The sequence below is a fragment of the Zonotrichia leucophrys genome, chromosome 2, assembly GCF_028769735.1.
Source record: "Zonotrichia leucophrys gambelii isolate GWCS_2022_RI chromosome 2, RI_Zleu_2.0, whole genome shotgun sequence".
Classification (NCBI taxonomy): domain Eukaryota; kingdom Metazoa; phylum Chordata; class Aves; order Passeriformes; family Passerellidae; genus Zonotrichia; species Zonotrichia leucophrys.
The window spans coordinates 65257677-65272236 of NC_088171.1; the positions used below are offsets into that span (position 1 = coordinate 65257677).

At 38.0% G+C, this 14560-nt stretch overlaps 1 protein-coding gene across 10 annotated transcripts in view; it reads right to left on the reverse strand.

Annotated features, from left to right (window-relative positions):
* PHACTR1 (phosphatase and actin regulator 1) overlaps positions 1-14560 on the reverse strand; it is a 304933-nt gene that overhangs the window by 212447 nt on the left and 77926 nt on the right. The gene's annotated exons all lie outside the window — the stretch shown is intronic.

A 14560-nucleotide genomic window follows, 5' to 3' on the forward strand; every position in this document is an offset into this window, starting at 1 on the left:
TTTTGTCTGAATATGGGGCCTAAGAGGATTAGGTCAGATTTAGATACTTCCCTTGAAAATACTCCTTGTTAAGGGATATGAATCCTACCCAAACTGTCTTTTTGTTAAGCATCCAGATCTGCTGGGCCTTCCTTCCCATGTCATCCCATGAGCTGCTGCAAAACAAATACAAATCCTAATAAGCAGAACCAAGAGCTCTGCACTTCTGCTAGGCTATTTAACAGAAATATTTGATCTGGAGGATTTAATCTTATTCCCTATTACAGAAATATTAAATCAGGAGTAAATCCTGGGCCTGAAAACACAATTTGTTAAAGAAAGAAAGAGGAAAAAGATTCAAGCTGTAGAGTAAAAACAATTTGAGCTAAACTAATGGTGGTTTAGATCATTTGGTCTTAATTTTTCTGGCTGTTAGTCTGAGGGAAAGAGGAGCCTTTTCAAGCTGTTCTCAGCAATGAGAAAGCCTTGCTGCATTTTTCTCAAGTGCTTTGGGGGGAAGAAACACTCAGCCCTTAGGGTTCATTCCCTCCAGCCTGTTTTGTTTCAGCCATTGCAGCACAGGTCCTGCTGTACACGGTTGCCTCAAGGGCAGAACTAGAAAATTCCTCCCAAGTGTACAGAAGAACTCTCACCAGTCCCCACTGAAATGGGACATCTACTTAACTTGTGGATTTCTTGTCTGGGACAAACTATGCAGGGACAAAATAATGTAGAGAAAGAGTCACTGCAAAGATGTTCACATCATTAAAAAGAGAATGAAATCTTAAGAAGTGTAGAGTTTGTATCAGTGAGAGACTTCAGCCAGTGCCAAACATTTTCAGAGCAGGAAACAAATATTTCCTATTAGCTTTCTTTGCCTAAAACATGCAGCAGAAAGACAATCAAGTATCCTGCGTGTCGATGGGATGTCTCAAAAATTCATAATAACAAGAAAGCAATAGAACCTCCCCCTGATCTGTCTGCCTGTTGCTACAAACCTCTTCCCACTCTCCCTAGTTTAGGCAGTCAAAATATCCACACAGAGCAAAACCTCCTGAAGTCCACCCAAAGATCCTGGCCATGTGCCAGGCATGGGAAGAACCACACAAATGCAGTTTTGGGGAGGAAAGGAAGCCTGGCACTCTTTTTTTTGTTGTTTTGTTTTTCCATTCTGTTGATCCTTTAAGATTAACATCCTAATGTAAGCAGTGGCTCAGACTGTCATGATTTCTCTGTGATACTCTTCAACAGGCACAAACCTGTAGCACTCATTGCCTGTTGTATTTTCCACTGTAACTCATGGTACCTCCAAGTCATTGAAGGCAATCAGCTGCTTTGCAAAGACTGAAGTTCAAGGATGCAACCTCTGCTGAGGATGCTCCAGCACTCTACAGCTAAGATGTAAGCAACGTCCATCCATACCTCAGGGAAAGAAATACTCAAAATATTATTTTAAAAATTGATGGTATTTTATGAGTGTCTCACAGGAGCCCTCCAGAGTTCATTCCAACCCATTATTACTGACCTGATGAGAATTTGTAAAACTTGTCTCAGCAAACCATTCATCCCAATGCCACATCCCCATAGGGAGGAATATTTTCAACTTAGAAAAATAGAATTAAGCACAGTATTACAACAGCATCTTTCACATTTTGAAAAGAAACTGCTAGTGACTTGATTCATAATACAGTTAATGTGCATGGTGCTAGTGAGGCCAATTTCCTGTGATTTGTTTCTGCCATAAATTTAAGAGGCCAATTTCTCCAAAAAGAGCTCTAGGTTTTATCTAGAAGGATTTGACAAAAGTGAGGGTTTAATAGATTTTGCTATTTCACAAGTGCACCACTGAATAACTAAGTCCTGTACCCTGTGAGAATGACTGAAACATTAATAACGGCATTAGATTTATATTTCACCAATTTTGCAGCTTTGTGATAACTACCACAGGGGATTCTCAATAACTCATTAAAGTTGTGCCAATCTGCCATGCTGTTTTCTTCTTCAGATCAGACTGATACATCCCTGCTCTTTTTATTGCTTTTATTTTTTACCACTTAAGATGAATTTCTGCAGAATCACTGAAATGCAGACAGCATGCTTACCACACATGCTTGGAAGATTTATAGGAGCCTTGTGTCCATCCCTTTTGCTCCCCAAATTCACATACCTGGTTGTTTGGGTAGTGCTACTCTAGGGCCCACCTGTCAACTTATTTTTATAATAAAATGGGAGTATTTTTATTCTCCACAATTAAGTATTTCCTGTCAGTTTCCCCCAACCTTCAAGTAATTTCTAATCATGTTTTAAACTTCCTTTTTCCTTTTTAAACCAAGAGCACATGAAACATCCCTAACTTCTATTACTTGTGACAGTCATTACATTACTCTTTTATAGAGATGGAGGTAGCATGCTGGACACCTGGGTATTTTAAGAAAGCAAAGGGTACACTCCTGTTTTCCTTCCACCTGCAGTGAATTCACGTGACAGAGGATGAAGGAAAAACCCCCAGTAATCTGCTCACCAAAGACCTTATGGGTCTGCTGACAGAAATAAGGCTTTTAAAGATAATATCCTTTTGCATGTTTGGACTCTGTTTTGAGCAGCCAGATTGGGGTGGAATACTTGTCAGCAAATGCAACGGTGAAGATGAAAAACACCCAAACAGTTCTGCTAAAAGCAATCAGAACTGTGAAACAGCAGAACCCCTGCTACAGACTGACTTAGTGAGTTATTTTTACAGAGTAGCAGGATGGAAGGGGACGGCTGTGGGAATTGTTTGCACAGAGTGATGCCCCACTCAGGACCTGACTGCTATTCACCACTCCACAGTATAAGAAGCAGCACCAGGACTCTGGCTTGGACTGCCGGGTCAGCATTCCCAGGTGGGAGAGACTGAGGTTTAAACTTGACCTATATTCATTTTAGGGGTTTACATAATGACAGAAAGGCTAAAAACGCACCAAAAGGAAAGCAACAAGAGTAATTTCAACTATTTCTTCAAGTGTGACTGGGACATTTTCTAATGGTCTCACCTGATCTGAAATTCATACTTACAGTCAGAAAACAAGGCCCTACTGCCCCTATTCCTTTTTTACCCAGGAGAGTACTTTTTTCTCCCCTTCTTCAAAAGGTAAATTATCACGCAGCTTCTCCTCAGTCTTTGAAAAACAGCTCATAACTGGTGAAGAATGCATAACAGCCTTTATATTCTCACTTTGGTATTCCTCCAGGAGCCAAAAGAAAACACTTGCATTCATAAAGACCATCTTGCAAAGCTTTGGCAGCTCTGGAATCAGCACAGCACAATCAAGGAGAATTGATTTTTATTAGTTTTACTGCAGACTCAGTTCCCTCGTGCTCAGAAAGCATAAGCATATGTACAGCTGGGAAGGCTGAGTAGAAAGCTTGTCTCCATGGGTCCATGTTAAAATTAGGTCTTACATATTCAAGCATCTGTATTGTTCTTTTTTCACAGTTACTTTTTAAGCAACAATGTTCTTTTCTTGAACACATGCATTTTTTGCTGTTATATGAAAACAATTAATCTCACTTTACCAAACATGAACCTATGTGAGCAAAGGTAAAAAATATCTATACAGAAAAAAAAAAAGATGTTCTTTTCTTATAAACAGCAATATTAGAAAATTATTTAATATTGAGACTCAGAAATGAACCCAGCAAAGTAGGCTCACACTACAATACAGATTTGTAAATTCTTTGACATGATTAGCTTTTAATTAGTTTAGAGGAAACTCAGTGAACTTTCCCTAAATTAGGGTACAACATGAAGAAAACACCACCAAGGCTTCTATTATTGCAATACTGCAGGAAATTAGCTCTGTCCAGCACATTTCATTAGCATTGAGAGACAGCTCCTTGCTAAATGTCACACTGTGACCAATACCTCTAGCAAGATTATGCTATTTCCTTTGGTCTGAAAAACAAATACATTTTCTCAGTAAAATATCCAGTTTATCCTAAACTTATTTCTCTCTGGGATCTGTCACTCTTCAGGACATCCCTTAGATATATGCTAGGGAAGGAGAACTCTAGAAAACCTTCATGAAACATGTGATAGAGACACTGCCAGGCAGAACAGTGGATGAGGTGGACCTCTGGTGCAAAGTAAGTTTAACAGTTGACCCCACTTTAAATATAAAAGTTTCCTAAAGTAGTAAGAAGAAAATTGTAGACTAAATGCTTCAGAAACAGTTTAAATCACAAGCTCTTTTCAGAGGCTGAGACCTCAAGTGCATCTCAACAAAACAACTGGTTTTAAAACAGGTTTTTTCACTTCTTTAAAAAAAGGCAGTAAATGCCAAAGCTAAATTAAGTGAATTCCAGCTTTCTTAAGCCATGTCAGCGGAAGAACACACTTGCATTAAACAATTATTTCCTACCAATAGAAGAATGGGAAGTTAAGGCTGATCATTTATCAAACAAAATGCAAACCAGAATTGTTTCGCTTGACATTTGGACACATTCCAGATAAATTAGTTTCTTTCCCACCCGAGGTAGCATTCAATGACTTACTGCCCTGGATATCAAAATTCCCAAAGGATACAATGTGTCAAAACAGGTTGGTTTTTTTTGTTGTTGTTCTGTTTTTCAGGGTTTTTTGGTTGTGTGGTGGGTTTTTTTTTTTTTTTTTTTTAATGGGAAACCAAAGGCTCAATTATGTAAGCTGCATTAACCTACATTAAAGTGATTTGTTTGAATCAGTGCATCACATCTGTGTAAATAGTTTCCTTGCAGTTTTGAATCATTCCCCATCCACTGAGCTTAAGTGGTGAGGAACAGCCTGGAGCTAAACTCTGCAAAAGCTGCATTTCCACTTAAACAACCCTTCTGCTAAGACAGCTTCACCCATTGAATTGTTCTGTACCTACACAGTAGCAACCTCAAACAGGCCCTGGTTTGAGACCATAGATAGGTGCAAACAAACAATAATAGAGTAGCTATTACATATTTTGAACCAGCAAACAGAAGACTCTCCTTTAATCTCACGCTTTTCTGAGCCGGGTTTTACCAGGACCATGCAAACAAGGCCAACCTCCCTGCCCACCATCAAACAGAAGCTTACAGAAGACACGAAAGAAACACAGGAGGCAGGACCAAGATTTGGAAGACCACACAGGGCACTTAGGAGAAAAGGATTTACGAGTGTAGAATTTGCTCTAGTTATGCAGACAAGCACAGAATCTGATTTCAGTTTTTAGACTTTGTCTCTGTATACACTTTTGGTGGGAGTGCTGCAGATTGATGCAACACTTTTGGGCTCTGCCCTGTACTCAGTGTAAATCCATTCCCTCAAAGGAACTGAAAGCTGACAGCAAGAGTTAGCGAATGCAGCATTATCCAGAACGAATTTAAAACACAAGCCTTGCTGCTTCAATATTACATTATTCTCAGATACTTTGCATCACTAAGCCTTGAGGTTAGAATTGTTCAAGTGAAGATACCAGAAGTCACTAATCAACCATACCTTTTGATCAAGTGTTTTGTTTGACTCACCTCTGATTACTACAGAAAATTTTCCAGAAATCTGTACACAGGAATGAAAGTGAAGCACAATTAAAAAATTGTGTATCTTTCAAGGTAAATTTATGATGGAGCAAAGTCTATACAGCGATATTTGTTTTACTTGGCATTTCATTATTTGTTTAATCATGGGTCTACTTAGACATTTAAATAATATTAAGTTTCAGGGACAGCATATATGCACCATTGGTTCTGAAGGTTCTCACAAAATAGTTAAAACGGATGTATGAGAAACAAAGCCAGTAATTTCTAAATATGTCTAGCAGATTCTTATGCTATTTTTCCTCCTCAATAACTTATATCTGCAAGCTACATTCTAGTGTTTTTTCAAATCAAGTTCTCAGAATGCTGAAATTGCACATTTGACCAATCTGATGAGAGTTGCAGAGCTCAGAACTTCCAGAAAGCAGCCCACAAGATATGGCTCTTACACTTAACTTCAGACAGCATAAGCGGAAAATATTTACAGGATTGGCCACTCTCTCGGGTATAAAATTTGGGCTTAATGAAAATGTCACTGATTTATTTATAAAGACAGGCTTCATACTTGAAAGTAATTCTAGATATAAAGATGCTTTTTTCTTCTCAAGCTACTCTGTAAGTCATATGTTACGCTTTCCTGTCACTTGTTATTTTACATTTCACATATAAAAAGTTCAAGTAGGCGAGATAGAAACCACTGTTAGATCTGGTGTGGGTTTTTTGGTTGTTTCTTTTTTATTTCATTTTGTAATTAAATGCTACAGACAACTCTGCTCTCCCGAGGCATGGGTGCTAGATTTTTCCTCCCTCTTGTTATACAAGATGCTGACAATACCTTCTCTGACACAGCTCTCTGCCAAGGCAAGAGCAACCCAAGGAGAGACTCCACACAGAAATCTCCACACTGGAAATCTCCACATCACTTGACAGCTTCCAGCCTGTTGAGGAGGACATTATTTTCCCAGCTGTCAAGGACTTCAACTCTACTATTGATGCTGTATTTAAACACTTGGGTATGTGGGAAATTGTAGATTTTCTAAACTTTCAAGATCAGGGAAATTAAAAGTCCTCCTATTCATAATAGTACCTATTGTTTAGGATTATCAGATTTCACTTCTCAGTCCCACACAATATCCAGATGGGAAACAGAGTTACTTGTTTCAAGTCTTCAGATTTGAAAATGAAACTTAAAATTTGCCAGCAACTTTCATACAAGAAGTGTGTGTATACAAAACTTCTTATAGAGAATGGACAGAACATGCTGTTATACACTGAGCCAGACATGGAGCAGCAATATTCTGTTTGAGATGGTTGTAATTCAAGGCTGGCATGGTTTGAAGCAAAAAGCATCTTAAAAGTATTACTTTCAATAATTACTATGGAAGTATTTCCTTTACATTTCAGTTTTCTTTTCAATATTTAAAGTATTTTAAAAAAACATACCTGCTTTCATTGTACACAACTCAAGAGGACATGACAACATGGCTCTGTTAGTTCTTTCCAGTGAAAGCCAAAAAAGGGAATAAACCAGTATGTCGATTATTGTTCTTGTCAGCTTATTGCTCAATAGGCAATCCAACCAAGAGGAAGCAGGATACTCCCTTCTGCTCGTGGTAAGTAATGGCTAAAAAAGAATTCTGCCCTGCAGTTCAGAAAATACTGCAATCATTACAATTCCTGTATTGTTTCAGACAACACTGTCTTCAATGATGGTAGGCAACCACTAGCCTTACATGATATTCTTAGGAGTAGAATACTTTCTTTCTACTTTCAGTAGAATTGTTCAGCTGAAACACCATTAATCTTCAACTCCATGCTGAATATGCATCCTATCTCATTCTCATGCCATAATTTAACTCTGAAGAAACTTTTGATAAGAGCAAAGGCAGTGAAGCAACACACGAAACATCTTGTTTGATCTTCTGAATTTTTATGGGTTACCTACTAAATTGGAAAATTGTTGTTTTCATTGCAGTGATGCGATGAAATTACAGAATGATAATGAATGAAATTCACTGCAAAGATGATGCATTAACTCTTTTCTACTGTGTGAGTATGTAACTATTTCTTCCAGTGGAACCTCAACCCTTCTCAGGTTCTAGCTGTGATCCTCAATACGGAATAGGGGTGTAAAATAAAAAGGAGACAGTTGGGCATAAATTTTGAATATACACGTCACAAATATTCTTATGTCACTTGGTTATCATTAATAATATTAGAGAAATTTCTGGCAGAATGACAAATCAAGCACTGGCTAGTTGAGTAGGTATGTTTTGCTACACTTACCAACATTTCAGTTGGTTTCTTCTGCCACACCTTGGTTTGATTTTGAACTTGAAAAATAAGTTATGGGCATTTTCCAAATGTACGACTTGGAATTAATTCAACACTAAGGAAAAAGGCATAGATTTCCAGATATTTCTAATGGAAATTATTTGGCTTCAGACAAGTCTTTTACTTGGACAAAGTAATTTACTGAGCAATATGCATACACATATTAATTTTTACCTTCTGTGCTTCTAAAGTTTTTATTTTAACATCACTAGGCAGAAGGAAAGGAGTGTATCAGCAAGTTTGGTATGAGAGAGCAGTATAAAAGAGGCCAATTATTTCCAGAATGAAACTTGCAACTAAGGTTTCAAAATACCTAAGTTACAATCTGCCATGATACTCTTAGGCTTGATTCCAGCAATTTAAGTTATGTCTATTTTGGATAGTACTGCAGAAATAAAGGAATTCAATATTCATCATCATCATAGTTCAGCTTGGCAATTTTGGATCACAATTGTTCAATACTTTGACTGAGTAAAAAGAATAAAAATTCCCCATTTGCATGACAAACTTTTGAGCCCTCAGCTTCAGTATGACTAGAAAGGATGTAATAATAGAGATCTTAAGAAATCACATAAGTGACTAGAATTCTCTGCAATAGAGCCTGTATTTTTCATCTTAGTGCAATTTCATATCTACAGGATTTTAGTATGGAATGACAGCTGTACCGCTGCATCTTTTCTACAGATGCACATCTTTATTTTCCAGAGTAATTATGCAGTCATCTTGAAAATTTATTTTAAAAAAAAGCCTCCCAGTGAGTAATGGATTGCAGTGACTAGAGTCAATGAGGGATTTAATGAAATACACATTGAAAGAAGGAAAATGTGCCTAGTTTAGTGGGGTCATAATAAAAACAGTAGACAAATTTCATCTCTTTCCATTCCTTCTTATGTGTATTTTCTTTTCTTCACATGCAAGGGTTATAGAATTATAGACTAGAGACCATCAGAAACTATAGATGAAATGATTCTGTCTTTGGACCATATAGTGAAGATACAGCACCCATTAAAACTTGATAGTTCAAATTCTCCTGCTAATTTTCTGGAATAGGGAGAAGTGTATGACATATTCCAAGGCATGAATGCTTCAAATGGGTTTCTCATTGCAGAAAAAAAGTAAAATTCCTAAGTCTTATAATCACCGCAGAACAATTAAAAGAGTGAAAGAAAAATCCAAATCTCACAAAACCCCCAAAACCAACCAAAAAACCCCAACCAACCAAAAAACACCAAGCCCCCCCAAGACACCCCAAACCATCTCTTTTGAAGATGCTACTTAAGTCAATATAATCTATGTCACTAGTGCCAAAAAGAAGCAATTTTCACCATTTCAACTGATAAATTCAGATTGTAAGTCAGCAAGTTTTCCATGTAATTTAAAAACATACTGTTTCCTGTCGGCAAGTACCTGACTTCAGGAACTGTGGATTAATCTATCAGTACTGTTTAAGAGACACAAATTACAGTATCAGTGGAGCAATGGAGATCCTGCAAAACCACGTAGCTTTACAGACATCACAAGGAAGGGAGCAAAAGAGGGATTCAGTAAGCCTTGGTATAATGACAAGCTTTTTAAGGCATTTAGATGATAAAAATAGTTGAATTTTTTACTTTTAATGATTTTTTTGTTTTGAGGCACAGCTTGTTTCCTGTCTTTTAGGCTTATCTAGAAGCAAACACAACACCCTGCAATTTGCTTAGCACCTATGACACAGTGGCAGGCCAATGACTCCTTACAACTGTGCCAGGTGAAATTTGTGGAGGCAGGATTCCTGACTGACACCATGTTGCAAGGTATATAATGAACAGGTTATGATATATACATAAATGACCTCTGCAGTCCTTTTCTGTGCCTGCCGTTTTTAAATGCCAAGACACAGAAGAGCACATTCATATGAAGGCATAAATGGATATGCCATATTAAAACCTCAGCTGTATTACTGTTCAAGAAAGTATTTTAAAAGAGCACTCTGAATTTGACTGAAGAATTTAAATATCCTAAATGAGAATAATCTCCCAAGATATTTGTGAATGATTATAACTTCCATGATATATATAAAAAAATTACTCCACAATATAATTTGGCAACTGCCATGTAAAAAGCCATTTATTGTAAAAGAACTTGCTTCAAATTTCAATCCTTTGACATTTTCTAAAATTAAAGTATTTCTTTATGGCAGGAAGTTCTAGATTATTAATGAACAGTTAAATAGCTAGCAATAAAATAATAATTTAAGACAACTCTAATGGTTTCTCTAACTTGTCATAAAGGAACACTGCAAAATGACAAGTAGTATGTTAACATTAGTTCCATCACCTGAAATTGATTTTAAGTGAATATCATCTACACCAAGTATTTTTAACCATAAATGGTTCACATTTGTCTCACAGAACAGCTTTTTCTTGGTTTTTATTTTTCCTCTATATTTAGCGCATATTGACTTCTTGGGCTAGCAGGACTGTGGCTGATATTCAAAGGTAACATCATAAATTATACAACTATCTGAAAAAATATGTTCTGAATACAAGTAGAAAACTTCCATCAGATAGCAGAAAATTTCCATCAGATTTCAAAGTAGTTTTACAAACACTCCAAAACTGAAATGGAGTTAAAATAATGGTACAAAATATCTATAAGAGTACAGGTAAAATGGGATTAGGAGAAATGCTAGACAAAATTTAACTAAATGCAAGTTAGGTATGGAGATGGACCAATTATGTTAATGGAATATAAAGAAAGTAAAAAGTGAGAGTAGATTCAGCTGTCAGTGGAACTAAACAAGAACTTACACCTGTTTTTGAACCTTAACCTTCTGGTGTGAACTGCACACCCAGACGTACCACAGCCCTCCACTCTTACTGACCGGACACTTGATCGTAAGCATCTTCCCCCCAAAGCGTCCCATCTGGCAGGTTCTCCTTGAACAAGCTAGTCAAATATTGAATTATTTAACCTCTTAAAAAAAAAAAAAAAAAAGGAGGTGGCGGTGCTGCCCACTTTTCCTGTAGTACAGAAATGGGAGGACTGTTGAGAGATTTGGGTTTGCTCCCCTTGCTTGTGTGAAGGATTTCACATCTATCAGGACCACACTCAACCCAGTGGACTTTTATTTGAGATACTGAAATACTGTAATACTATAAAATTAACTATACCACCCGTGCATTTGCCATGATCCTATAGAAAGATGTTACAATTATTTTCTCTCTTTTATATTCCTGAATATCATTGCTGAGAGGCTTTAGAACATAGAAGTACAGCAGGTCAAAATGAAGAGCAATCTCACACAACATCCTGACTTTACTAATTGACAAAAATAGAAGGCTAGAGGACAGGTCAAGAATAGAGCAAGCAAGAAATTACTCTTTTCCAGTGTATTCTTCAATACACAGAGGGAGGGGACTACCCAATCCAAAAGGAAATGTTTTTGTGGTTATAGCCTTTGGTAGATTTTTTTCTCCATGAACGTCTCCAATCTCACTCAGAAACACTTACAGTTTTAGCATCAACATCTTCTTAAGGAATTCGCAACTTGACAGTACACTGTGTGAAGAACCATCTCTCTTTATGTTTGCTTTAACTCTGCACCATAACTTCACTTAAATCCCCAGCCTTCACACTGGAAATGGTGCTGGACAACTGATCACTAATTCTGCTTTGCACCCAACCCCTTTTATATGCCTGAATTGTGTCTCCTCTCATCTGGATCATTTTCAGGCTGAAAACTCCTAGTGTAAGCAGTTCTTTCTCAAAATTATTTCCCTCATTTTGATCACCCTTACCACCCCTGTGACATTTTCACTGTACTATATTTCTTCCAATACATGCCCAGCAGAACCACAAAGAGCGCTTATAAGGCAAGGACAACGTACATCAGAGGCTCACGATGTCCTCAGCATCCTCAAAAAGATAGGAGGTTTGGCTGCAGAAGGAGGAGGAGAGGAGTGGTATAGTGTCAGAATCTGGCTTTGGAAAACACGTGAGAGCAGTCTTCAATCTTGCAAACAGGCAACTTAAAGAGATTCCAGCCAGCAAGTAATTTTATCAGTATATTATGAACCACCTTCAAAGGATGAAGAGTCAAGAAAACACGAGTAAAACGACGATGTGCGTAAGGTCAAAACCAGTTAAGCAAAGTGTTCAAAGCAGTAATGAAAAGAAACAAAAGAGGTCTCCCTTCTAGGCTTTTCCTATCTAGCCTAAACCTAGATGGACCACAAGGTTACTTTTTTGGCAAAGTCACACTGCTGTCTTACAAAATGTTACCTGATTGGTGCCACTTCTGGTTTGTGGCTATAAGCTCAGATACCAGTCCAAGCTGTCAGAGGAACTGCAGCTGGATGTATCAATAAAGAACAGATTCTGAAAGCGACGGAGCACTTCCTGCAGGGAGAACAATCACTCCTGCCCAGAGGTACAATTGTCACACAGTAGGTGAATTTTACTGAACAGTATTAGGACCTCTAAAGCAAATACTCCCTTCCTTAAGAGAAAGACACAGTACAATTTCAAGGCTATGAGAATGCCTTTAAAACCCAGTGAGGACCATTTATTGACAAAAGGCAGGCAATGATGAAAAAATAATTATTACCCCTCCAAACAAAAATATTTTATTTTGCTTTTCCATTACACCAATGAAAAAGGGACAGATGCCAGGCACAGACTGACAGGTCCCAGGAGAAGGGACACTGAAGGAAACTGGAAACAAGCCAGAGAAAGCAACAGTAAGTTAGCAGATATTTTGAAGCAGGAAGGACGGTGGACATCATCAGGTCTTGGGCAGGTGTGAGATCTCAGCACCTCAGGACTGAGGTGCCGAGTCACCGAGACCACCCTTGGGGGGCTCGGGAGTCCTGGAATGTTGCCAGAAGTGTCTGGTAGCTGGACTTTGATCCTACACAGGAGACGACACTTGTATGAGGATAGGAGGATTTCACCAGAGTGAATGGTGAAGGGATAAGTTAATTAGAGAGTGAAACACAGAGTTTAAGATTTCTGTACAGGGGGGGGTTTAGAGAAGTAAGATGGAGGAATTGAGGCGTGTCCTGTCCTTCTTCTTCTTCTCCTCCATCTTCTGTGGTGATGGTGGCACTTTAGGATTGGTTATTACTAAAAGTGCACTAGTTAATAAGGGTAAAAGGTATTGGAGAAAAATGATAAATATTGTATACGTAACTTTGAGTATAAAGATAGGTGACCGCCCCAGAGGGAGAGAGTGTGCTCATGGCTGGCTGCTGAGCAGACCTCTGTCGGGCCGAGAGAAAATCTTTTAGATAAGCAATTAATAAACACCGAGACCGAGAAAAGATTTGAAGCCTCTTCTCGTCCTTGAAGCGCGGGCTGCCCCAAGGCCACCCCGAGCCTTTCCAGGCTATCCAAACAGCCAAGAATCCGACAGGCAGGACTTGTCTCAGACTTCAGAGGTCACAGGGTAGAGAAACCTTGGCCTAGCACAGTTAAACCTTGCTGGAAAAGAAAGCATCTAACAGAAAGAAGCAAGCTGCTCCCTATCTCCCTGAACTTCAAGAGACTTCTGCCAATAATAGGTTTGAAAGTAACAGATGTGATGGCTAATTTATTGGCATGCTATTAATTGACTTTATTCCAAGATACTTCATGATAAAGTACAAAGATAAACTGAGTTGAGTGGAGACAGGAAAGCAGCACATGATTTTATAAACTAGTATCAAAACAGAAAGCAATGGCAGTGGTGAAATGCAAGGTGCTATGTCTTTTGATAAAGTGCCTTCTGATGAGTGGGTTTAAAGAGAAAATTTTTAGAAAGCAAATAAACTCTCAGGTTCAACACATTTCTGAAAAGAATGAACTTCGCTTATTCTCACACCTGCTTGTTTTTTGGGAAAGTACTGAGCAGGTTTAAGGAAGCCAAAAGCAAAGTAAACTAGGAAAACAACAGTATTACTACCTGGTGGCCAGAGCTGTTACTGTGATTTTGGTTCGCTGTTGACTATTCCTGAAACTCTCAATTTTCTAATTAAAAACTTAGGTTAGTAATCCCATCAATGGTGTTATATGGTTCAGATAGCTATCTAGTCTTTTTAATTTATGGAGCTGTGTGATAAATTCAAGCAAATGGGAAAAAAAGTGTGAAATATTAATTAGTTATCACTATATAAGGAAGAATGTTCTATCTGGTTTTGGAGAGTACCTTGATTTTCTGATTTGAATAAACTGATTAGTCTTCATTGATTCAGGCTACCCACTCAGGAACCAGAGTCTCTGAGGCAGACTGGTTTCTAATTGTGTGTTAAATATTGAGAGCAAAAATCGATTTTTCATGGTTACGTAGCTGCTACACATTTTCTTACATCATAAGAATTCCCTTCTCTTATCTCTGAGCCCATAAAAGTCAAGAGTCAAATCCCATCCCTCTGTAAAGTCAAACCTCCAGGGACAAAAACGTTCACTACAAAGAAAGAACTGTGGGAAAGTATTGTGTCAGCCCAAGTTAACTTCTGTTTCTCTTAAGAGCTTTGAACATGTATAAGCAAATGCTCTGCCATACCATCCTCTCTTCCTCATGCTGATCAAGCAGAATTCAGCTTGTTTAAGAGATTAAATCATCAGGTGACATGAATTTTCATGACATGGTAGAAAAATACTGCCTCTTGCAAAACTTGAGAGGGAGGAGAATGCTGCCAAGAAACATTTTAGCTACGCTGTTGATAATTTTTCCTGCAAGTACTTTTCCATATGGATAAGAACC